The 25,564-nt window shown below is 42.3% G+C and overlaps 1 long non-coding RNA gene across 2 annotated transcripts; it reads left to right on the top strand.

The window, feature by feature from the left end:
- Positions 1 to 26: 26 nt before the first annotated feature.
- On the top strand, positions 27 to 24,974 carry LOC140498068 (uncharacterized). Of its 2 annotated transcripts, none has more exons than XR_011964994.1 (3): positions 27 to 110; positions 23,338 to 23,682; positions 24,833 to 24,974. It is a non-coding gene; the product is annotated as an uncharacterized lncRNA (long non-coding RNA). The 2 variants fall into 2 exon arrangements; XR_011964995.1 differs by lacking the exon at positions 27 to 110 and adding an exon at positions 22,479 to 22,758.
- The last annotated feature ends 590 nt before the right edge of the window (positions 24,975 to 25,564 follow it).

Below are 25,564 nucleotides of genomic sequence, written 5' to 3'. Positions count from 1 at the left end.
AAATCAGTTTACAGATGAGGAAAAAAGCCAATCTATAATTGAAAAGGAATCACCACTCTAGCATACTGATGGTGTTGCAGGGGTCATCCAGACTTTGTTGAAGACCTCGGGTAAGGGAGAACCTACCACTACTGAAACATTTCCTTCTACTTTCTGATATCTCTAATTGTTATAAAGTTTTTTTCCTGACATCTATTCTAAATTGTCCCATTGGTCGGGTCCATCCATTGATCCTCGGTCTTCTCTTTGGAGTCAAGTGAAGCAAGACTAATTCTTTTTCTACATGACAATCATTCAAATATTTTAAGACAGATAGCGTGTCCTCCTGAATCTTTTCTTCTTTAAGTGAAGGATTCCCAGGTCTTGGTCCCATGTGACATGGACTCAATGCCCATCATCCCTTCCAGTTCTCCACTTCTGGGGGCTTTTCAGCTTCTTATTATTTTTCCTAACTTAGAGTGCCCAACATAGGATAGAAAAATTGAGAGAAAAGAATGTTAGCGCATGGAAGGTCAGAGTCCAACAGAAACACAGAATACAGTATGATTTAATTAGGATAGCAAAGGAACTCTTTTTACTAATGCAGATTAGGTCTTATAGTCCTAGGGAGTTGCCCAGACATCAGAGGTGTGTGTGAGTGACTTATCCAAGATCGCACAAACAGTATAGGTAAGAGGCAAGATTTGAACCCAGGTCTCTCTAGCTTTGAGGCTAGACATTACCCAGGCTGACCTCATTTACATAGAATTTTAAAATCAGTGGATCCTAGTATTTTATCTGTTTAAAAAGCTCCCTCTCCCAATGACTGCAGGTCAGTACCTACTCGATAACTTATTGTCAAAGACTTTCCCAAGGTCACATAGCCAGGAAAGGTTAGCAGTAGGACTCAAACCCAGGTCTTTCTGACTTCCAGACCACTTCTCTAACTACTGAGCTATTGCCTCTCAAAGTATTAAATGTGGAAGGAGATTTGGCAATTACCCCCTTATTTTACAGATGAGAAAAATGAGACCTAGAAAAAAGACATGACTTACCCAAGGTCATATAGTAAACTAGTTGCTCCTTCAATTCCTCACTGTGGGCTTTCTGCATTTGACAGGTGGGTATCTCCACTGTTGCCCACGTAGGTTCTTGCCTGTGCCTTGGGTTGCACATCACCTCTTGCCTCTAGACTTACCTAAGCCCTCTACTTTCTTCCAGTTCCAGCCTCCTTCAAAGCTAGTGAAGGCATCTCAGTGCTTTTTCAGAGGTTGCCTCTTATACCTTTCATGTAGTCTCACCTTGCTCTGGGCTTGGAATCTCCAGATTTCTTCAAAGCTCAGATAAAGACCACTTCTTATGTGAAGCCTTTCCTTGTTCCACCCCCAAACTAATAGTGTATCCCCCAAATTATCGAGATAATACTGGATATTTATAGGTGCATATATTTCCCCTGATAGAATGGAGAAAATGAAAAAATATTAATAGTATGAAACAGCAACACAATGCCTGTGCTATTTAAATGCTAATTTCCTTTCCCTCTTTTATTCTTTCCTTTCCCTTATGTCTGTCTGTGTTTGTGTGTGTGTATATATGTATATATACATATATACACACATATATATGCACATGTATATATAATTTAGAAATTAATATAAATCAATAGTATGCACTTATAGTACATACGTACGAATGTGTATGTGTTCATACACACCTATACATACACATATATTTAGATTTATAAAGAGAATATATTTAAAGAGAATAAATGCAAATTTATCTCACAAGTGGTGGTGGTGCTGGGAGATGGTGGATAAACAATGCCCAGCATATGATGGCCGCAGCTACTCTCATAGCACCGTTGACGTTGTGAGTGTCATCATGATCATGCATGACCAGTACCTTGGCCCCCACCCCCAAATTCTCCCCAGGAGATCATTTCCCAAAAGGAATTAGGAAGATCTCAGAAACTCTTGATTTAGATAAATGGTGTGACCTGATCTGTCTAGCTGACTTCTCTTCCCCTGAGGAAGTCTTTGTAGTAAAAATCAGGTCATCATCTGACCATGTGTCGTTTTTCTTGGACCAGGGCTCAGGACACATCTGGTACTTCAGAATTCCATGAGAATTCATCTTTCTCAGTCCCTCCTTCTTCCCGTCTCTGTCTTCTGTCCTCCCTGAATCCTCTCTCCTTTCTCTGATTCTATGTTCCCTCTTTCTAACCTCCCTTGATCAGAACTCTCTAATAGGCACTCAACCATTCATTCTGAGTAACCATCGATACTTTCTATTTACTCTGGTATATCTTACCAACCTGGACTTTCAGTCTGATTTCTTCCTTCTCCACTTCAAGGACAGTTTCCAATTCACAAAATGACCAACACACCATCAGATTGTGTATAGTAAAGAAAGAATGTTGGGGCTACAGACATGAGAGGAGGCATTCACTTTTGGATGTTGTCACGGGATGGATTTCTTATAGATACATTCCATGGGGCTTTAAAGTTCACAAAGCACTTTACAAATATGATTTTACTGTATCCTCAAAACAACCCTGGGAGGTCTATGCTATTATCATTCCCATTATAGATAAGGAAACTGAAGTAGACAGGATTAAGTGACTTGCCCAGGGTTCCGCGCCTAGTGAGTGTTTGAGGTCAGATTTGAACTAAGATCTTCGGACTCGGGGCTAGCTCATTTGCTTTTCTTGATTATACTTACTTGTTTCAAGGGTCTTCCCCCTCTATTTCATTGATGGGGAAGGGAATATAGCTGTCAATGTTCTTACCTTCAAAAGAAAAGGAAAAAAAAGAAGTGCTATTGAAATATTTTAAAAATAGTAAATTTAAATAAACTAACAAAGAAACATAAACATAAAATAATAAATAATGATAAATTAAATAAAATTATAAATTAAAAAATAATAAATAAATAATAAAATTAAATTAAAAACAATAAATTAAAAAAGGAGAAAATAGGACAGTTTTGAAAGTAAAGGTAGAATATATTACATACTTTTAAAAAAATAAGTGTTACGGATATGTACATATATGTTTATAAATATATGGATATATACTTATGTACATATTAATATATGTACATAATTTATGTGTGTGAAATTATGTGTGCATATATATACATATATACACATATGTACATACAATATCTATGTACATTTTAAGGACACTGGCCTTGGAGTCAGAGGATCTGAATTCCAATCTTTTCTTTGTTCACTTCCTATATAACCTTGATTAAGTCCCTTAAGCTTCACAGGCCTCAGTTTCCTCAAATGTATAATGGACAGTTCCGCTAGATGGTCTCTGAGGTCCCCTCCGGCTCTATGATCCTATGACTAGTTGGGACCTCAGTTTTCATGATCTGTAAGTAGGATGGGCTGTCTTGGGAGCCACTATGTTCCCCTTCCGTGGAAACCTTAAACCAGAAACTGACCCTATGTCAGAGATGTTATTAAGGGAATCTTTGCTCTGAGATCCTTTCCAGTTCTGAGACTCTGGGATTCTGTACCCACTGATCAGGAAGCAACTTCTTGGCCCCGTTCAATAGGCCTGAATGAGCAGGCTCTCACACCCATCCTCCTAGCTTTAACCACAGCATTCCTCACCAGGTCTGACTCCCTTTTGAGCTTTGAATCATAAATTTAAATCCAGAAGGGACCTCAGAGGCTAGCCTCCCTCCTCCTTGCCTTCATTTTAAAGCTGAAGAACAGAGACCAAGAGAAATTAAGTAAATTGTTCAGGGTCACATAGCTATCAGGCATATAGGTTGGGATTTGAGCCCAGGTTCAAATCTACCATTCTATTCATGATACTATGCTGCTGTCAAAACAGACTACTGCATCAGAGAATATCTTGAGGAAGGCAGTGTGGTTCAATGGAAAGAGTATTGGTTCTAGAGGCAATAGTTGTGGATTCAAATTGCCCTGCTGACACTGCTTGTATGACCTTAAACAACTTATTTCTCTAGGTCTTAGTTTTTTTCCACTGGACAAATGAGCAAAATGACTTCTGTGAGCCTTTTCCTCTTCCATTCAATCAATCTAGATTTTACCAAGCAAGGAAATGCTAAGTGGGGTCATGATTACTCAGCTAGGTCCCCTAGACTTGAGGGAGTAGGACCTCTAAGTGAGTAGCCATTTGGGCCACTGGCCCCCTTGGAAAAGAAAGTGGGGACCAGGGTTCTTGGTTCCACTTAGGCATAACCAGAAGAATTATTCTGTCCCATCCCTTCTTGGGCCAACATAACGGCCTGTGGGCAGTGGGAAGGCCTTTCTGAGGCCTCGTTGCATACTCTTACCATATTGGCTGGCCATGATAAACGGATCCATCCTATCCAATTTGGTCCTATGCCTAGGGACACAACCTGACTCAGCTGTTTTATGCAATCCTGGGTCTCCATCTCCCCGAGAACATGAGGGTTGTCCCTCATGTTATTAAGGGAGGTGGAAAATGAGGAACATTTGGATCAGGGTTGGCATAAAAGACTATAATTATATGTCCCCAAAGAGATTCTTTGAGGCCTTAGAGCACATTTCTAGACATGCTTTCCTTCTCCACTGTCCCTCATCCTTATTTCAGAGTGACCTAGAGAATCACCACCCAGGCTCAGAGGGAGTAGAGAACCGTGTGAGGAATGGGCCTGCTTTAGGGGAACATCCTTACCATTTTTTTTTACTTTTGTGGTTTTCTGGTCCAATTTAAATGACAGTGATCAACCTTTTCACTGAAGAGGTTTCTTATTATAGTGGTATACAGTCAAACCTGGAATCAAGAAAGTGTCTTAGACACTTCCTAACTGTGTGACCCCTCAGTAAATTACCTCATGGCTTTCCACCTCAGTTTCCCATTCTGTAAAATAGACACACAGTGGTGTCTCACCTTGTGGCTGGAGAGATTTGTTGTTATAGTGGAGCTCATGCCAAACATCAGCTCTGTCTTTTGGCTTCCGTGGGGATGGGAGGTGGGTCATTGAAAGCCACTGGTCCCAGAGGTGTCAGAAACACAGAATCCTAATCTCTACCTTCTTTCTTTTTCCTGTTGTTGTTGCAGAAATTTAAAATGCCAGTAGTGATAGAGGTATTCATGGCACTGTACCACCTGAGATCTTCCTTCAGAGGCAACATCGTGTGAGGGAAGAGCTCTAGGCCTGAGATCTAAAGAGAGCTCAGCTCTCACCACTAGTCAGAAAGACAAGTTTGAATCCTACCTCAGGTCCTTGAGAGCTGTTTGACCCTGGGCAAATCATTTAGCCTTACTGAACCTCTGTTTTCTCATCCATGGAACAGAGATGGTAAAAGCAGCCACATCACAGGAACTGTTGTGAAAATCAGATAGGATAACTAATCAAAAACGTTTTAAAGCACTTACTCTATTAGATACTCAGTAAGCATTTTCTAACTACTGTGTGCTTAGTGTCCCAGCTAGATGGTATAGGCCTGGAGTCAGGAAGACTCATCTTCATGAGTTCAAATAGTGTTCAAAAATACTAACTAGCTGTGTGACCCTGGGCAAGTCACTTAACTCTGTTTGCCTCAACTTCCTCATCTGTAAAATAAGCTGGAGAAGGAAATGGCAAACCACTCTTGTATCCTTATCAAGAAAGCCCCAAGTGGGGTCATGAAGACTCAGATGAGAATAAACTGATTGAACAACAAATGTACTTAATACCCCACCCCATCGATTCTAAGGTCCCTTCCAGCTCTGATATTTCATTGTTCAAAGAGCCTTCCTCCATTCTGACATTCCTTTCAGTCCCTAGACTCTCTGTTCTACACTGCCCTGCCAAGCTCTAATCCTCTTCAGTTATGGTTGGTCAATACATTGATCAGTGTTCTAAAGACTTCCAAAACTGTTTATTTTTTACAAAGTTTTCATAGTACAAATTGTTCTCTTGGTTCTTCTCTCTTCACTTTGCATCAGTTCATTCAAATCAGATTTCTTTTAGTAAATGCTCATTTTCTTCCTTCTTCCCTTTTCCAAAGCCATCCTTTTGATAATTTCTTATAGCACAATAATATTTCATTACAATCATATACCCTAATTTGCTTAGTCATTCATTAACTGATGGATACTCCCTTAGTTTCCAGGTCTTTGACACTTCAAAAAGAGCTGCTATAAATATTTTTACGCATATAGGAACTTTTCCTCTCTCTTTGATCTTGTGACGTAGGCCCAGTAAAGATATTGCCGGGTCAAAGGGTATGTACAGTATACTAACTTTTTGGGCATGGTTTCAAGTTACTTTCCATTGGCTGTACCAATTTATAGATTCACTGCCAGATCATTAATGTGCCTGTTTTCCTGTAGCCCTTCCAACCTTTGTGTTTCTTTTCCTTTTTTGTCAACTTCAACAATCGGATGGTAAAGCAGAGTCGCCATAATTTGCATTTCTTTAATTATTGGTGATTTGGAGCATTTTTATATGCTTGGATATAGAGCTTATGGATAGAATGCTGTACCTGGAGTCAGGAAGACCTGAGTTTTAATGGTGCTTTAGACATTTGCTAGCTGTTTGACCCTGGGCAAGTCACTTAACATCTTCTTGCCTCAATCTCCTCATCTGTAAGATGACTGGGTTGGTCTTAATGACCTATATGGTCCCTTCTAGTTCTAGATATATGTTCCTATAACCTCTAGTCTCCTTTTGAGCTTTAAATCTACGGTTAGTGCATTTCAGACATTAGCAATGACCTGGGAGAAAACACAAAGGCAGGAAGTGGAATGGGGAGTTCAGGGAATTGCCAGTTGGTTGGCTAATTTGGCTGGAATATATGTACAGGGTTGAAAATAAAAATCAGACTAGTATTTGTATATGGGCATTGATATTTATCAAATTGTTTTCAAATATATTTAATCTTCATCAGCTCTATCAGCCAGTCAGGGCAGGAGTTAATGTCACATTTAACTCATGAGATCTCTGAAGAAAAGAAATGACTTTCCCAGAATCTCACAGATGGTGAGGAAATCAGAACTCCATCCCTGATTTGACACTTTCCCCACTTCACAAGGTTGCCAGCCTCTCTCTCCTCCTTTCATTCACTCATTAAAAAATCAAGACAAGGTCCAATGCATATTTAATTATTGGTATAATATTCATAGAAAACAGAGCTATAATTATCATTCTAATAAAAATGGCATTTACGTAGTGCTTTCAAGTGTGCAAAGCACTTAATGGAAATTGCTTGTCTGAACTAGATGGGAGATACAGATCTTGCCGATAACGACTCCAACATGTTGTTGTTCAGTCATTTCAGTTGTGTCCAACTCTCCTTGATCCCATTTGGGATTGTCTTGGCAGAGATACTGGAGTGGTTTGCCATTTCCTTCTCCAGCTCATTTTACAGATGAGGAAACTGAGGAAACCAGGGTGAAATGACTTGCCCAGGGTCACACTCCTAGTGAGTGTCTGAGACCAGATTTGAACTTAGGTCTTTCGGACTCTAGGGCCAGCATTTTATCCACTGTACCACTTAGCTGCCCCTTTGCTGGCATAGAGAACTCCAAGGAAAGAAACTCCTTCCATCAATGTAGGTTTGCACCTTCTCTGAAACTTAAGAGTCTTAGAGAATTGCCTGAGGTGCTGAGGCTTGTGCAGTGTTATACCGCTGATGTGTCAGAGGTGAGACTTAAGCCCAGATCATCCTGATTAGACCAGCAGGTTAGCAGCAGAGATGGGAGCAGCTAGGTGGCACCATAGTGTGCAGAGTGCCAGGCTTGGAGTCAGGAAGACCTGAGTTCAAATCCAACCTCAGACATGTCTGGCTATGTAACCTTGGACAAGTCATTTAACCTCTGTTTGCCTCAATTTCCTCAACTGTAAAATAGGGATAATAGTAGTACCTACCCTACAGGCTTGTTGTGAGGATCAAGTGAGATAACATTCATAAAGTGCTTAGTCATTTCTAAATGCTATTAATATTACTACTACTATTACTACTACTATTACTACTACTACTACTACTACTACTACTACTACTACTACTACTACTACTACTACTACTACTACTACTACTACTGATCCCTGTTCCTCTGATTCTAACCAAGATTCCCAGTCCTTTCTTCAACCACAGATCCCCATTTATCTGAGTCCACCATGGCCGTCAGTAGGGGAATGACCTTCGGGACAAGGGACTGCAGTGAAGAGGGTCATGAGAATGATTCCTCTAAGGCCAAGGAGGAGGTTTGAACCACAAAGCCAGGATTAGATCAGGCCATTACCACAATTATTCGGGACACATGCTGATATACTCTTGGTGGAGCTGGGAAAAGCACCTTGGAATGATGCCCCAAAAGTCAGTAAACTGTGTGTGCCCTTTGGCCCAGCAATAGCACTACTTACTGCAAGGAGATCAAAGACAGAGGGAACAGATCCATGTGTAAAATGTATTTATAGCAGTTTTTCCTGGAAATTCAGAGGGGAGGTACCATCAGTTGGGGGGTGACTGAACAAATCATGGTATATGAACCTAATGGAATATTATCCATACCTTAAGAAACAATGACTATGATTAGACAGAAAAGACTTTTATGACGTGATGTCAAATAAAATAAGCAGAATTATGAAATTAATATACATAATGACTTCATATATACATTTATATATGTGTAGGTATGTGTGCATGTATGTATACGTATATGTGCATGTGTGTATATATGTATATACATACATGTATGTATATACACAGGTCTCAAGGTCTCTCTCAAGAACTTTGGATCTGATTGTGGGACACAGGAGACACAGGCACAGAACAGCTCAGCATGGCATGGCCACATCAGAAAGGGTGCTGGGTTCTATGAGTGAAGCAGAATTGAAACAGCACAAAGGAAACATAGGATGCACAAATTTGGAATAACCACCCCAAATGTTCGCACAGACTGTGGTAGAACATTTTGAGCTCATATTGGTCTGATCAGCCACAGTCAGACACATTGAAACTTCACTTTCTCATGGTGATGTCATTTTGGTCCTCTTTGAGAATCAAGGACAACAACTCAACCCAACATACAATACATATCTACATACATATACATATATATGTATATATGTGTATGTATATGTGTATATATATATATATTCAACAACCAAATAGTGGAAATAAAATGCTGTGAAACTATAATGACCTTATCTGCAAAGGAAGAGAAATGAAAAGATGATTCTCCTTCTCTTTTGCATGCTGTCTCCTTGTTAGATTATAAGCTCCTTGAGGGCAGGGACTGTCTTTTGCCTCTTTTTATATCTCCAGCCCTTAGCACAGTGCCTGGCACCTAGCAGGTACTCAATAAATGTTTATTTATTGATGGACAAGACATGAGATTAAAAAAAAAATTAATAAAATATTCAAGTCCATCAGTAGAGACATTCCACTGCCCAAGAGGGTGAAATGATGAGAAGCATGCTGAGTCTAAAGTCACAAGACTGGGTTCAAGCCCCAGCTAAATCTCCCTCTTCTTCCATATTGATAAGGGCTTTACCTGGCTCACTCTATTTAGGCAACTCCAACCACGATTTCCTTGGTTTCTCTATATCTTTCTAAAAGCCATCTTGCGCTTACCATCTATATCATACTTCATCCCCCTTCTTTGTGTTGCTGTTGGTTTCTTTTTTTTAAAGGCAATTGAGGTTAAATGACTTGCCTAGGGTCACACAGCTAGTGTCAAGTGTCTGAGGCCAGATTTGACTCATTCCCCTTCTAAATCAATACAGCTATTGCTAATGGAAAGGCATGGCAGTCTACTCTCTTCTAGCCCCAGTTCCCATGCCTGTGACTTTCCAAACTGAAATATCCTTTCCTACCCACAACTCCCCAAATGCATTATCTCTGCTATTAGAATCAAAAAGTTAAGTCAACAATCCTGATATTAAATGCCTACCATGTGCTAAGTGCTGGGGATATGAGGAGGCCAAAAAAATTCTTCCAAATATCCAAGAACTCATAGCGTTTATACATAACATGTATATGATATGTACAAACATGCTGTACAGAGGATAAATTGGGGGCAATTTCAGAGTGAAGGCAATAGTGTTAGGGGGGATTGGGAAAGGCTTCCTCCGTATTTTAGCTGGGGACTGAAGAAAGCCAGGGAAGTGGAGAGAATTCCAGGAATGGGGGACAGCCAGTGAAAATATAGGGAGAACATAAGCTCTTTTAGGGAAGACACCTTCATATTTCCAGTGCTTAGCAGCATACCAAGCCCATAATATGTACTTAATAAATGTTTTCCTTCTTTTGGGAGGTACATGGTTTGGGTCCTGGTAGAATTGGAGGGAGAAGATCTGAATTTGAATCCTGCCTCAGACACTTTGTTCTGTGTGGCAAATCATTTTGTCCTTCTCAGCCTTAGTTTCTTCATTTGTAAAATGAGGAAAGTGGAACCCATAAGGTCTTTTCCAGCTCTGAATCTGTGATTCTGGGATAGTTTATTCCATCTACCTTTCTCTGAATCTCAATTTTCTAATCTGTAAAATGTTCAAGGTGCTTGGCCAAGATGGCCTTCCTGCTCAAAATCCATCATCCTCTGTGCTCCTTTGTTTCCAAATGCTGGGCTCTCTCCAATACACACTGTTACCCTCATTTTACAGAAGAGGAAAGTGAAGTTCGAAGGTGGGATTTAAATCTAGGTCCTCTCAGACTCAAAGAATTGCCAACATCCTCAGAGACCATATGGTCCAACACCCTTCGTTTTACAGATAGAGAAACTTAGACTCAGAAAATTGAAGTGACTAGTCCAGGAGCACACAGCTGGTATATGTCAGAGGTGGAATTTTGACTTCATGCCCAGCAGTATCTATACCGGAACTGGAAGATTCTTTCCATCCCCAACAATCTTTGCTTTTGCTCTCCCCCCACCCCTTTACAGCCTCAAGGCAAAGTCCCATCAGCCCTGGGTGTGGCATCTCTCCTAGATCTAAAACTGGGGCTAATTACAGCCACCAGGGCCGGGTGTTGCGGTGTGTGAGTTAATTAGTTAATGGGTGTAAAGCTCTCTGGAGCCCAGGCCTCTAGTGAGAGGTGGCAATTATGAGCTTGGAAAGAAAAGCAAAGAGCCATTTCGCCTTTTTATGGGAAAGTTAGCACCTAGAGAGGTGTCACTGGCCTGGCAGCCAGCCAACAACTGGTCCTGGGGAGAGTTTCTGAGGCCAGAGGGGAGAGGGGGAAGCTTTTAGTGATAGAATCCCACCATGTTGTACCTGGAAGGGGCCTGGGAGATTTTTCTAATCCTCCCCACCTTGTTTTACATGTGAGGAAACTGAGGCTCAGAGAAGGGAAGGAACTTGACTTAGGCCAGTAGCAGAATTAGGTCTGGACCCCAGGTTTCCTGTCTCTCAGGCCATTCTCTTTCCATGATATTCCTGGAGGTTGGGGGGAGTTCAATGAAATGAGGGATGAGGGTGGGGCGATTGGGGGGGGGGGTGATCCTCTAGTTCTTTTATATATTTTAATTCTGTTCCTTCATTTTGGAGGAGACAGAGATGCTATAGGGTATATGGACTGTGTCTTTTTCCTTTTCCTGACCTCCTCTTCCCCCACCCCCACCTCCCTCTCCTATTTATCTCCTCTGTTCTTTCTGTGGTCCAGTAGTCTATGTGGAGTCAAGAGTCCTGGGTTCAGATTCTAGTTTTGCCTGAGTAAATCATTTTTTATTTCTCCTCAGTTTCCTGATCATAAAAGAAGTCACTTAAGCTTTCTCAGTCTAAGTTTCCTCATTTACAGAATGGGTATAATAATAACCCTTGTTGTGAGAATCAACGGAAATAAAATATGGAAAATGCTTTGCCAATCTTAAATCCACTATACAAATGGTGTTATTAATTATTGTTTATTATTAAAAATAATAGAGGTTCCCAGGTTCAAATCCTAAACCAAGTGAACCTCGGGAAAGTCACTTATTTTCTTAGACCTCAGTTTCCTCATCTGCGAAATGAGGAGGATTGGACTAGATGGCCTCTGGAGTCTCTTTCAGTTCCAGATCCATGATTCTAGATGGACTCTGAAGTCTCTTCCAGTTCCAGATCCACTATTCTAGATGGCTTCCAGAGTCTCTTCCAGTTCTAGATCCATGATTCTAGATGACCTCTAAAGTGCCTTCCAGCTCTATCGCTACAATTTAATAACTCAGATGAGTTTTAAGGTTCCCTCCCTTTCAGTCACTAGCCTAGAATTCCCTAGGCTTTCCTTTCTCCTTTCTTTCTTCCCAGCCCATCCCAAAGGGGAGGTTGGGTGGGGATAATGGTGATGAAAGGTTCATAGGTGTCAAAGTCAGAGGTAGGGAATTGAATGGTTTCACTTCCTGTCTTCCTTATGCAGAGTGCCTGCCTAGAGAGCTCAGAGAGGGGACAAAGGGGTGAGATAGGGGTGATTGTGTGTCCTGGAGAAGAGAGATTTGAGTAGTAGCTCAGGTTTAGATAGCACCTGAAACTTTTCAAAGTGTTTAACTCTCTGGAGGAGGTGGGTCATGAGCATGGGCATGGTCAATGAGCATTAATGGGTAACGACCCTCATTAGAATTTAGATTTAAAAGTATGCTTTATCAACGTCATTTGTTTTCACATGGTCTCAGGAAGCCATCCTTAGTAGAAGCAGATAATGCCGTGACTCCTTCTGATAATGTAATGTTCCATAGCTATTACCTCCTACCTCTCTACTGAGGGGAGGGAGCCTTCAAAAATAGGTTGTTATTCAGTCATTATGGCCATGTCCATCTCTTCGTGACATTTTGGTGGGTTTTTGTTTTTTTTTTTGCAAAAATAATGATTTGCTATTTCCTTCTCCAGTTCATTTTACGGATGAGAAAACTGAGGCAAGCAAGGTTAAGTGACTTGCCCAGGGTCACACAGCTAGTAAGTGTTTGAGGCCAGATTTGAATTCAGGAAGATGAGTCTTCCTTACTCCAGGCCTGGGATTCTACCATCTAATTGCCCTGCAATCCCCTCTTTGAGCTCTCTAGTCAGGGATTCTTTTGTCTTTACTTTCCAGGAGAGGATACAAGGTGTGAGGGGTTATTGCTTTGTGTTCCTTTATTTGTTAATGTGTGCCCATGAGTTTATAGTCTATGCCATAGAATAGATAGAATGCCAGTGAGAAAGACTCATCTTCTTGAGTGCAAAACTGGCCTGAGACACTTACTAGCATGATGACCCTGGTCAAGTCACCTGCTGCTGCTGTTTTTCCTTCGTTCTTGAAGAGACCGAGACTAGGGAGGTGATGCTTTGATATGCAAGTGAATTGGATTTAAGTGAGGCAGGGCTGTGCAAAGTCATCAGCCTTACTTTCTCCTCTGGAACCATCTGGGTCCAGTGGCCAGATATAGATCAGGATGAGTGGAGATGGCCCAGGATGCAGTGGAAGACCTTGGCCTTTTTAAGCTAAGGTTTTTCCCAGGTCTCAGTTTGACTGAGGCAGCACCTGTTCAGTGATTAATCCTGTTTGCCTCAGCTTTCTAATCTGTAAAATGAGCTGGAGAAGGAAATGGCAAATCACTCCAGTATCGTTGCCAAGAAAACCCCAAATGGAGTCTTGAAGAATGATGGTGAAGGAAATAAATACCTCTCCTACCTCTCCTAACCCTTGTTGAAAGGAAACACAATTCTTAATGTTTTTCCTCTTTTCCCCCTTTCTTTCCTGCTCATCCCAAAGGGAAAGTTATAAGGTGGAGGGCTGGGGGAAGTGATGTAGAGGGTGAGGATGGGGTGGGAGATGGAGGGGGTGGGAGTGTGTCAAACTGAGCATCAAACACTGTGTTAATTTGTAATATAAAAGGGAGATGATCTTTGTCCTCAACAGGCTTACATTTCAATAGGGCGAGATAAAGGGATTGGGGAATGATTACCAGTGGATAGCGTTGTAGTGGTTTGGAAAGTTATTGGATCCAGAGTGGAGGGGGTGGGAGAATAGATTGGCATACCCTATTCAGACAATCTTCTGGATTAGGTTTCCAGAGGTGGAAAGTAGAGAGGACAAATCAGAGCACGGCTGGGGAATGCATTGAGTACTTTTTGTAGAAGGGACTGTCTTAATCTCTTTTGGGGAGACACAATACCCAAATCATCCTTTAGCTTTGTTTTAAGAGATTTCCACAGGGATTACTCCAGGGTGGGGGCCACAAACCAGAGCATGAGAGAAAAACCTGACCCTATGACTTGAGATCAAGACCACTCTCCAGGATTAACTTGAGTCTTTGTGAACCTGGAACCAGAGCCCCTTGTGGGAGAGAGCTCCTTGGGAACACATTCTCTTTTCTGGAGGCAAGGCTGGTTTATCCCAATTTTATTGATGAAAATTTGGTGCAGTAAAAGATGTCAGAAGCAGGATTCAAAGCCACCTCTCCTGACCCCAAATCTAGCCCTCTCTCCATGGTGCCATTTTCCTCAGTGGTCAAACTGCTCTCAACCCCCAAATCAAGTGATTTTTTTTTTGCTGATATGCTTGCCTGGAGAAATGATCCTTGGGTGGATAGAGTTTCTCTGATTTGTCATTGCGTAATACACTTGCAGACACTTTTGGAGGAGATGTTGAAACAGTCCTTTCTAAATTTTCCTGGAACAATTGGAGTTTTCCTTTTTTCATTCCCAAGGGAGCAGGGCTGGGTCAAGGATCTGAACAGCACAGTGATCTGCCTGTGGTAGGTGCTTAATAAACATCAGAAGTAAGATTTGAATCCAGGGCTTCCTAGTTCCCAGTCCAGTGGGATTTCCAACTATACTACTTGCTACTGTTTAGGTCTCTTCAGTCTCTTTTAGCCCTCCTACCCCAGGAAAACGCACTCATGGCTGTAGGATCTCTGCTACTCAGGTAGTTAGGCGGCCTAGTGAATAGAGTGTTGGGAGTGAACTCCAAAGATCTGAGTTCAAATCCATCTGCGGATGCTTGCTGGCTGTGTGACCCTGGGCAAATCACTTCACCTGAGGATAGGGTTTCCTCAGCCTCAGTAGGGTTAATAATAGCACCTACCTCCCAGGGTTATCAACAGGATCAAATGAGATAATTAATATTTGTCAAGTGCTTGTACACTCCAAAGTGCTGTATAAACGCTATTATCATTAGTATCAAAACAGGAGTGATTTTGGTCAGTTTCCATGGCCATTCAACCCAATCTATAATCAGAGGACCCGGATTCGAATTATGCTTTAGCACTGACTGTGAGACCTCAAACAAGTCATTGAAGATTGCTGGGTCTTTGCTTCTTTCTTTGTCATACAGAGGCCTTGGAGGTAAATGATTTCCAATGTTGCATCTAGCTCTGACATTCTGAGGTTCTCCCAGTCTCCTCATCTAAGTAACTCTTTTGGTTGAAAGCCAAGCCACGGCCATCTTTTGGATCAATTAGCTGGCTTGATACACAGAGGCAGTCTTGATGTCTGAAAAAAGGTTCACCATTCGTGACTAAGAGGGCTCAGGCAGATTCTCATCTCATCCCTCCCTTCAGCATACCAGATACACAACTCCTTCCAAACTTCAAAGCAGAGCTGACCTGCTCCAGCAGCAGAGGAAGAGGCTTAAACTGGGGGAATGGGGGGTGGGGGTGGAGGGTTGGCCAGCTGTGGGGCAGGCCTTTCTGATGAGCCCCAACTGGCAAAATTGGCCCTGCTTATAAGGATGGGGGCATTATATTTCTGGGTCAACCTTCACCTTTGGAATTCTTGCCTTGAGTATTCAGAAGAATGTTTCTTTGGATTCTCTAAGGGGGAGAACAGAAAATATAGGTGATATATACATCCATGGAAGCCTCATATTCTGTCTCTTAGAATTAGTGGTTATCGAATTTCAGAGTGGAAAGGAATTGCAGTAGCCATCTCTCTACGTATGGTACCTGTTCTGCAGTAAATGCTTTATAACTGTCTCCATCAAGTTAGAGTGCCCCTTAAGAATATTCAGTTGACTGAATATTATACTGTAAGTGCTATTATTATCCCCATTATACAGGTGGAGAAAATGATGCCCAAGGCCACACAGTGTTTGAGGCAGGATTGGAACTCCAATTAAGTGCCTAAAGTGCAAAGCCAATGCTTCACCCACTGCACCACTTAGCTGCTTAGTAGATAGGAAGGCAATATGACAAGGGAAGGTCCTCAAGTCAGGAGAGACTTTAAATCTTGTCTCCTATGTTTACTCGCTGTGTATTCATGGGCAAATCACTTAACTCCTCCAATTCTCAATTTCCTCATCTGTGCAATGAGGAAAATAATAGCACTGACCTCACAGAGTTGTGGTGAGAACCAGACAAGCTTAAATTCTGTGTACACTTTGGAACGTTGCACACATCGTTTCTATTTTCTTTGTGATTCAGTTAACAAAGTCTTGATGCCCAAACTTCACTTCCATCCAACAGCCATCCATGAATCCATTCAATAAACATAGACAGTGGGCCTACTATGTGCCATACATTGTGTATGGGCAGTTAATTCAAAGATTATTTAGCCTCAAGAAGTTTCTATTCTAATGGGAGAGACTCTCTGTCTCTCTCTCTCTCTGTCTCTCTGTCTCTGTCTCTGTCTCTGTCTCTGTCTCTCTCTCTCTCTCTCTCTCTCTCTATCTTCCTTCTTTTCCTTCCTTCCTTCCTTTCTTTCCTTCTTTCTTTCATAGCTCATGATCTCCAGGTTAAGGGTCCCTAAGCAGAAGGTGATACTTGAGTCTAGTTTTGAAGGAAAGAAGGATTTCTCTTAGGCAAAGATGAGGAGGGAGGACACTTCTGACATGAAGTCAGACGGTGCTAAAACTTAGAGGTGGAATCTATTATGTGCAAAGCACCTTTGGACTTTTGGTCACTAGAATAAATATTTAGCTCAACCTTGGTTAACTGGTTAGATAGATGACTACTGATGTCCCTTCTCACTCTGAATATCTGGGACCATCTGGTGCCTGGCATATAGTAAGCACTTAATAAATGTTGATTGATTGATAGAGGATTTTACAGAAAGAATATCACTGGAAATCTGGGACCTCCATGTGAGTTTTAGCTCAGCCACTAGTTATCTATTCTTGGGCAAGAACAAAGGTGCCTACCTTATCTACTTTGACCGAGAAGGTAGGGGATGATAGCTGTCTTTAAATACCTCAAGATTTGGCACTTGGTAGAGAGATCTTATCTGTTCTACTTGGCCACAGAGGGCAGAACTAGGAACAGTGGAGGAGATGTTAAGGAGAGACAAATTTATTGACATTAGGAGAATTGTTCAATGGTTAGAGAGACCCCAAAGGGGAATGGACTGCCCCGATGATCATAGGTTTTGGAGCCAGAAGAACGCAGAGGTCATCTAGTCTACCTCCCTCATTTTGCAGATGGGGCAACTGAGACCTAAAGATAGCTAGAGATTCAGCCAAGGCAGAAAGGGTCAGAGGCCTGAGTCAAACCCAGGCCCTCTGCCTCTAGATGCAGACTTTTCTGGGGGGGAGCCTGACTTCATTCATAGAGGACTAGTATTCAAAGTTCTGGAGACAAGGGATGGGAGGATGGGTTTTCCCAGCAAAACTTCGTCTCCTCTCTTTCTATCCTCCCAAGTTTACAGGGAATGCTCACCCAGTATAATAAAGCAGCGACTATAATAAAACTACTTAAGCATGCAGGGCTGAACTTTGGGGGACCCCCTCTGTCAAAGGGGTGACTGAAGCCCAGAGGGAAGGCTTGGTGTCCATTTACATTTGTAGCTGACCTTTCGAAGAGTCTCCTCTCCTCCACCTGGAAGCTGGAGCTTCCTGCCCCCAGCCCCCCAATGCACCCTTTCCATTGCCCCCAAACCACTCTTTTTCTTTTCTTTTTTTTCTTCCACCATAAACCAGCGAAGTAATCAGATCCTGGAATGTGTCTTGGCATGGGGAACAAACCCCGACAACTCGCTTTATTAGCTGTTTCCCTGGAAGGGAGCTCTGGAGGCCAAACAGATATTTACAAATACTGAAAGCACTGCACATGACCTCAGCTGTTTCAAGCCCGGCCCAGAGATGAAGGCTTGCTTCCTTAGTGGGCTTGGGTTACCTCCTGCTCCATCCCTCCCCTCTGCTCACACACGGATCATCCTGGAACTAACCAAGAGGGGCCCTGGAAAGACATTCCTCATTGCCCAGGGGGCCCCCAGACCTGAGGGCTTGTGGATTTATTACCCAGGGGGACCCAGGCCCAAGACCTGGTTTTGAAAAATGAGTGTCTTGGTCTTGTCCGGGGTTCAGGCAGCTGGTAGCATTTATTAGTAGGGGTGGGACATCCAGAAAGGGGGGAGGTGGAATTCTTTGCTTCTGAGCTTCATGGAGAGGTCAGGGGACAGAGTTCGGTGAAATAAGGCTCGATAGCAAATAACCTCCATCCTGTCTCAAACAATCCCCCAAACTTGACATGACAGACAACCCCTACTCTCCTCCAGGAAGAAGAAGAAAAAAAAGAGAAAGCTGAATCAAGGGGGTGAGAGATATGGCAGGCTGCTGTATTTCCTCCTCTGAAAACTGAGGATCTAGAAATAAAACGATTGGCACATCCGAGCCAAACACTGGCGATAACCTCTATCAACAGGATTCAGACTGGGATAAAGGGATCCTTACTTTTGGTGGTAGCCAATGCCAGGCCCCAGAAATACAGGGCCATGTACTCTGTCAGCCCTCAACTCTCATCTTTGGTACCTGAATCCCAAAGCCCCAAAGATGGGGGGGGTGTAGTAGTCAAGCCAGTGATAGCTTTCCCCCTGCTGTCTGGGATTGCCATTAACTGAGGCAGTAACGGCACAAAGGGGAAAAACCAAGTAAACAAAAGCACTGATTCTGAAACCAGAAGATCTGAGTTCAAATCTTGCCTCTGTGGCCTAACTGTGTGACTTTGGGCAAGTCACTGAAAATCTCTAGATCTCAGTTTTCTCAAAAGTGAAATGGATGGGGGTTGGATTAGGTTCCAGTCCTGGAGCTATAATCCTATGGATTATGGAGCAAATATTCCTAAGGGACAAGAGGTAGTTTTGGAGGGAGACATGGCATATTAATGGCCTTGGTATCTTCCCAAACCCTCAGGAGTAGGTAAGGTTCTCCAGGGCAGGAACTGATTCTGTTTTGTCTTTTTCTTCCCAACACCTAGTAGGTTGCCTTGTACATGTTGTCACTGAGTCATTTTCAGTTGTGCCCAACACTTTGTGACCCCAGCTGGGATTTTCCTGACAAAGATCCTGGAGTGGTTTGCCATTTCCTTCTATAGCTCATTGTACAGATGAGAAAACTGAGACAAACAGGGTTAAGTCACTTGTCCAGGGTCTGAGCCAGTATCTGAGACTGGATTTGAACTCAGGTCCCTCCTGACTCTGGCACCTGCCCTCTATCCACTATCCTACCTATGTGCCTTCTTCATTGTGGGTGCTTAATACATGCTGGATGAACAGAACTGAATCTGTCAAGTTGGAAACTGAGATGAAGTGATTTGTCCAAGATCAAACAGCTCTCCAGTGCCAGAGTCAGAATTAAGTTCTAACTCTCTGGGCAGCTCTAGTGGCTGCCCTGCAAGGGACCTCAGAAGCCAGCTTGGACAGATGAGGAAACTGAGGCCCAGAGAAATGAAGAGGCTTGTCTCTGGTCATACAAGTAGCAAGCATCCGAGGCAGTATTTGAATTCAGGTCTTCAGATTCAAGGGCCATTCCTATTATAACACTGTAACATTATAAGTATAACCTTGTAACATTGTACCATCCCTATACCATGAAATGAGACCATTAGACCTGGAATCAAAAAAAAGGATTCAATTCCTGACTCTTCATTTTCCAACCCTGAATCCCAGGGTTTGAAGGGACTGAAGGGGTCACCTCCCTTGCAGAAGTGGAAAGAGTGACAACCTTGGAGTCTGGAGGGAGTTGGGATCAATTCTTGCCTCCAACACATACTAGCTGTGTGAGCCTAGTGAAGTCACTTAACCTCATCCTCATCTATAAAATGGGGACAATAATAATCCAAAATAATAATCCAAAGATCATTGTGAGGATTTTATGAGATAATGTATATACATTGATTCACAACTATATGAATGGCAATAATCATTATTATTATTGCCTGGTCCAACCTGTGTCTCAAATCCTCCCATGTCATAATCAACAAGCCATGGAGGAGTGGAAAAGAACTAAACATGGCATCATAAGCCCTGAGTTCAAATTCTCCATCTACTTCTTCCTACCAGTGTGACCTTGGCAAGGCATCTAACATCTTTGGGCCTCAGTTTACTCATCTGTAAAATGTATGTAGGACAAAATGATGTCTGATACCCCATCCAATTCTAAATCTATGATCCTATGAAATCTCTGTTGGGCAAGTCACTTAACCATTCTGGGTCTCAGTTTACTCATTTATCAAATGAGGCCAAATGGATTAAATCAATGAAATAAAACTCAAATAAAAATAGATGCCTGCAGGCTGCATCTTGACTTAGAAAACCACAAATTAACATTATCTATGTATTGTGGGCAGCAAGGTGGCACAACGGATAGAGTGCTGGACCTGCAGTCAGGAAAACCTGAGTTAAAATCTGACCTCAGACACTTCCTAGCTGTGTGACCCTGGACCAGTCACTTAACCCTACTTCCCTCAGTTTTCTCATCTTTAAAATGAGCTGGAGATGGCAAACCATTCTAGCATCTCTGCCAAGAAAACGCCAAATGGGGTCATGAAGAATCAGACCACTGAACAACACCAGCATTGCACTGTATTTTTATTTTGTCAAATGTTTTCAAATTACATTTTAATCTGGGATTTCTGAGGCTGTGGAGTTTGACTCCTCTGGACTAAGATGAGCACTAAGATCTCTTCTGAATACATGGTCTTATGACTCTATGATCCTCTACCTGAAGAATTCCAGAACATGGGAATCCAGTAGGCAACCCTTCCTACTTTGCCATATCTCCCATGCTAAGAAACTTTTCCTTCCCCTAAACCCTCTGTAGCTTTAAACCACGACCACTAATAGCATACTAACTGTGGTGATTAGCAATCAGATTTAGTTCACTGGGCCTCAACTTTCCTCACCTTTAAAATGGGAATGATAATGACATTTGTGATACCTATCTACCTATTGCCAAGCTCAAAATGTAAAAAGCATGTAGCACTGCAGAAATGTTGCTGTTCTGTGGTGTTCTCCCAGATACCCAAGTGCTCTCTCTTCCCTAGGGCAGCCTTCTTCCTGCATCAGGGATGAATGTTGCAAGATTGGTGAGTTTTCAGGGATCTTCTAAGAATGGGAAGTATACACAAGCAACAAAAGAAGGAGAGTTAGGGGATGGTTATGTTGCATGCTTTCTGCCTTTTTCTCTCTCTGACTCCCCTGGTTCAGTTGTCTATGCCAAGGAGAACGGGTGTTCAGAAACCTCCTAGATTGGAGGACCACTCATTGAGGATGTTATAGCACAGACTGTTGCAAAGGAGATGTGGATTGGACTGGATAGCCCTTTGGGGTCCTTTCAATGCTGTATTTCTGAGATTCTGAATGAGGAGTAAATAGATGAAGGTTGCAGAGAGGCAGATGTAGACTTGACATGAGAGTTCCTAGCAGAACTATTAATTAGCTCATCAATAAGCATTTATTAACTTCCTATTGAATGACAAACACTATATAAAAACTCTTTGTCATTGTTCAGTTGTTTCAGTCCTGTCCGACTCTCTGTGAGGGTTTTCTTGGCAAAGATATTGGCATGATTTGTCATTTCCTTCTCTACCTCATTTTACAGATGAGGAAATTGAGCAAACAGGGCTAAGTGACTTGCCCAAGGTCACACAGCCAGTAAGTATCTGAGGCCAGATTTGAATTCAGGAAGATGAACTTTCCTGACTCCAGGTACATCACTCTATGTACTGTACCACCTAGCTGAAAACAGACATTAGGAAGAAGGAAAAGTTTGAGGGAAAAGATGAACTCTGTTTTGGATATGTTGAATTTGAGATGCTTGTGAAGTGTTCAATAAGCAATTGGTGATAAAAGACTATACCTTAGGAGGGTTAGAAATATAGATCGGGAAGTCCTGTGTATAGAGGGGATAGTCTGATCCATGAGAACTGCTGAGGTCATGATGAGAGTGTACAGCAGAGGTTCCAAGGCAGAGTATTAGGGTACATTCATTTATAGGGAATGAAATTATGATGAAGCGAGAGAAAAGGGTCAGCCAGCCAGACAGGAGTAGAACAAGGAGGAAGCGATGTACAAAAAACCCAAGGAAGAGATGCTGTCTGGGAGGAGGGCATAGTCAACCATGAGATGTACAGATTTAGAACCATCTCCATTTCAAATGTTCCTGTGGACTATTCATGCCTGACCTATGGTAGAGCCTTCTGAGCTCATGTTGGTCGGATTGGCCTCAGTTGGACACACTGTATATTGACCCCAACATAGTGATGTCATTTTGGTCCTCTATGAGGTTAAGGGCAACAATCACCCAGTCATGTCAAGTGATACAGAGAGGTCATGACCAATAAGGACTAAGAAAAGGTCATTGGATTTGGCAATCATGAGGCTATTGGTACCCTACCCTTCTCCAATCATCTTCATTATTTCCTCAACAGAATTTTCATTGGCTTTACTGAGAAGGGATGCCAAGTCATCCGCCCCAAATATGGGAACTGTTAATGACACCCATACACATAACAGGAATACATGCTGCAAAGCTATTTATTTGATATTATGGGCCTTTCGTAGAGAAATGGATCTGAGCCCTGAGAGAGTTTAATGAAAAAAAATCATTACAGGACTATCTCCTTGCAAGAAAGCACCACTAGGATCCTAGAACCAGAACTAGAAGAGAGACCTTCAAGGTCATGTAGTGTAAGTGCTTTCAAAAGATTGTGAGGTCCTTGAGGGAAGGGATTCTTTTGTTTTTAGGCTCATATCCTTAGTCTATGACTAGCACCGTGCCTTCCCTGGATGCTTAACAGGGAATGGATTGATGATTTCAGTGATATTTCAGGTGAGAATGTAGATTGCACCTTCTTTACAATTTAGGAAGTTTTAGAGAGTTATCTGAGAGGACGATGAGAGACTGATCTGTTCATGGTCACTCAATCCATATGTATCAGAGGCAATCCTTGACTGATTTTGGGGCTAGCTCTTTATCCGTCATATATACTGCCTTGCTATTAGAACCTCAATAGATACATGTTGGGTTGAATTGTAATTTACAGGGGTGCAATTGAAGGCCCATAGAGTTGAAATGACTTTCCCAAGGTCATACAGGGACTAAGTAGAGAGCCAGAATTTAAATCCATGTCTCTGATTCCAGGTCCACTCCCCTTCCATTGGACCACATTAATTTTTCAGTTTTTTTTCCTACTAGGAAAAATTAGAATTCTCTTTGTGACTATTTATCTCCATTTTTATGTTTTATTTTTTGTTTTTTGCATCTAGCATAGTGCCTGGCAAATAATTGGTGTTTAATAAATGTTTGTTGACTACAAAGTCATCACAAAAGCAGAGATGACAGAGAAAGTGATGGAGAACATCAGGAAAAGATGTCACTATTGGCAAATGGGGAAAGCTAGAGACAATGGAATCAAATGGCACCAGGGGCTTTGAATAGAAGAAGGGCCATCTAAAGGAAGAGGGAGAAGACTTGATTTGCTTGGCCCCTCAGGGAAAACCAGCTTTGGCCCAGGGAGGCTGAAGCTGGACAGAATTCCTCTCAACCTAAGAAAGAACTTGCTATCAACTTCCCAGAAGGATGCACATATTTCATATTCAACAAACAGCCTGGTAAGTGACTGAATAAATGGATGAAGCTGCCCCAGAATGGAAGAGGCTATCTTGGGAGATAATAATAATAGCTGACATTTATATAGAGAACTTCTGTTGTTCAATCATTTGCAGTCCCATCTGATTCTTTGTGATCCCATTTGGGATTTTCTGGGCAAAGATGCTGGAATGGTTTGCATTTCCTTCTCTAGCCCATTTTATGGATGAGGAAACTGAGGCAAACATGATTAAAAGACTTGCTGAGAGTCATACAATTAGTAATATCTAAGGCTAGATTTGAACTCAGGTCCTACTGACTGCAGGCTCATGCTCCATCCATTGTGTCACCTTGCTACCCCATAGTAAGCTTTAAAGTTTGTAAATCACTTTACAAATATTTTCTCATCTGATCCTCATAATTATGGGCCCTGGGAAGCAGGTGCTGTTATGAACCCCATTGTGTAAGTGAAGAAACCCAACTAAGGGAGATGGGGAGTGATTTGCTCAGGGTTACACAGCAAGGATCAGAGGCTGCATTTGGACCCAAGACTTCCTGATTCCAGGTCTAGTGCTCTTTCTACTCTGTCATTTACCCCTGGGAATGCTGGAGATCCAGATACAGGAAAACAGGGTAATCTCTGTTCTTGAGGAGTTTACAGTAATAATGGGGGATAACAAAACATAAAGGGGAGCTAGAAAACCAGGAGAGAGTAACCCCAGCGAGGGGAAGGAATCTGGTAGGGAATTGGAATAGACCAGGGATGGAATGACAAGTGAAATCAGTAGCAATGGTAGGACTTCTCAAGAAAGGAGATGCTGGCTAGGGAACCATGAATCAGTGAGCAGGCTCCAGGTAGAAATCATCCTAAGGGGAGTGTGTGTGTGTGTGTGTGTGTGTGTGTGTGTGTGTGTGTGTGTGTGTGTGTGCGCACATGCACTCAAGAGGAGTGTGGGAAGGCAAATAGTGTTACAATTGTTAGGGAGGGTAGGAAAGGGATGGGACGGAGAGAAAGGATCAAATGAGATAACATTCGGCAAACCTTAAAGGGACATTTAAACACTATCTATCATTATTAACTATCAGAACTTGTTGCTCCTAATGGCCTGCTGAAAAGACCTTTCTCCCTTTCTCCAGATGAAGCTGCTTAAATCTCCTGTTGCTTGGTTCCAGGTGCACCAACCGAATACAAAAATTAATGAGCTTTCTAACGGCCGATATCATCGAAGGCATTTCAGCTCCATGGCTCTTTAACTGGAGGAATGGTTCTTGGATGTGGGTGTAAGAAGACATTAGAAGGCCTGACTGCACTTTTAAGTAAACATACTGTTTCCCAAGTGGAACTGAGGGTGTCTCTGATTTATGTCATGGTAGAAGCTTAAGGAAGGAGGGGTAAGGGCCGATTAAAGGAAGTGAAGTTGGTCCAAAGCCCACAGATGGGGGATAATTGTGACTTAGCAGAAGGGAGAAAGAACCAGCCAAATTGGGGGGGGAAGGGGAGAGTATAACCTCCAAGATTGTTCTTTCTCTGTGCCTTCTCTCAAACCCTCTTCCCACGATGGCCTCCTGGGACCTTTCACTTTAATCAATCAACAAACAATTATTGAAGACACTCTTACTTGCTCTCCACTCACTGTCCTTTCTTCCTGCTTCTCTTGTGATTCCCTCTCCCTTTCTCCCCTCCCGAAAGGCTGCTGGGCCTGGAATATGGTCAATTCTTTCTTACCTCTTCCTGTTTCAAGGCTCAGATCAAGATCCAACCTCTATCATAGACCCTCCCTTCCTACAGACCCTCCAGTTAAAGGTTTTTAAAAAGACCTTGGAGGTAGAATCTTCATGTTAAATTTGAAGAAACTGAGTCCCACAGAAGGTAAGGGACTTACCCAAAGTCACATAGCTTGCAAG

Source organism: Notamacropus eugenii, chromosome 4 (assembly GCF_028372415.1).
Source record: "Notamacropus eugenii isolate mMacEug1 chromosome 4, mMacEug1.pri_v2, whole genome shotgun sequence".
In the NCBI taxonomy this organism is placed as follows: Eukaryota; Metazoa; Chordata; class Mammalia; order Diprotodontia; family Macropodidae; genus Notamacropus; species Notamacropus eugenii.
This window is presented reverse-complemented; position numbering and strand designations above follow the sequence as displayed.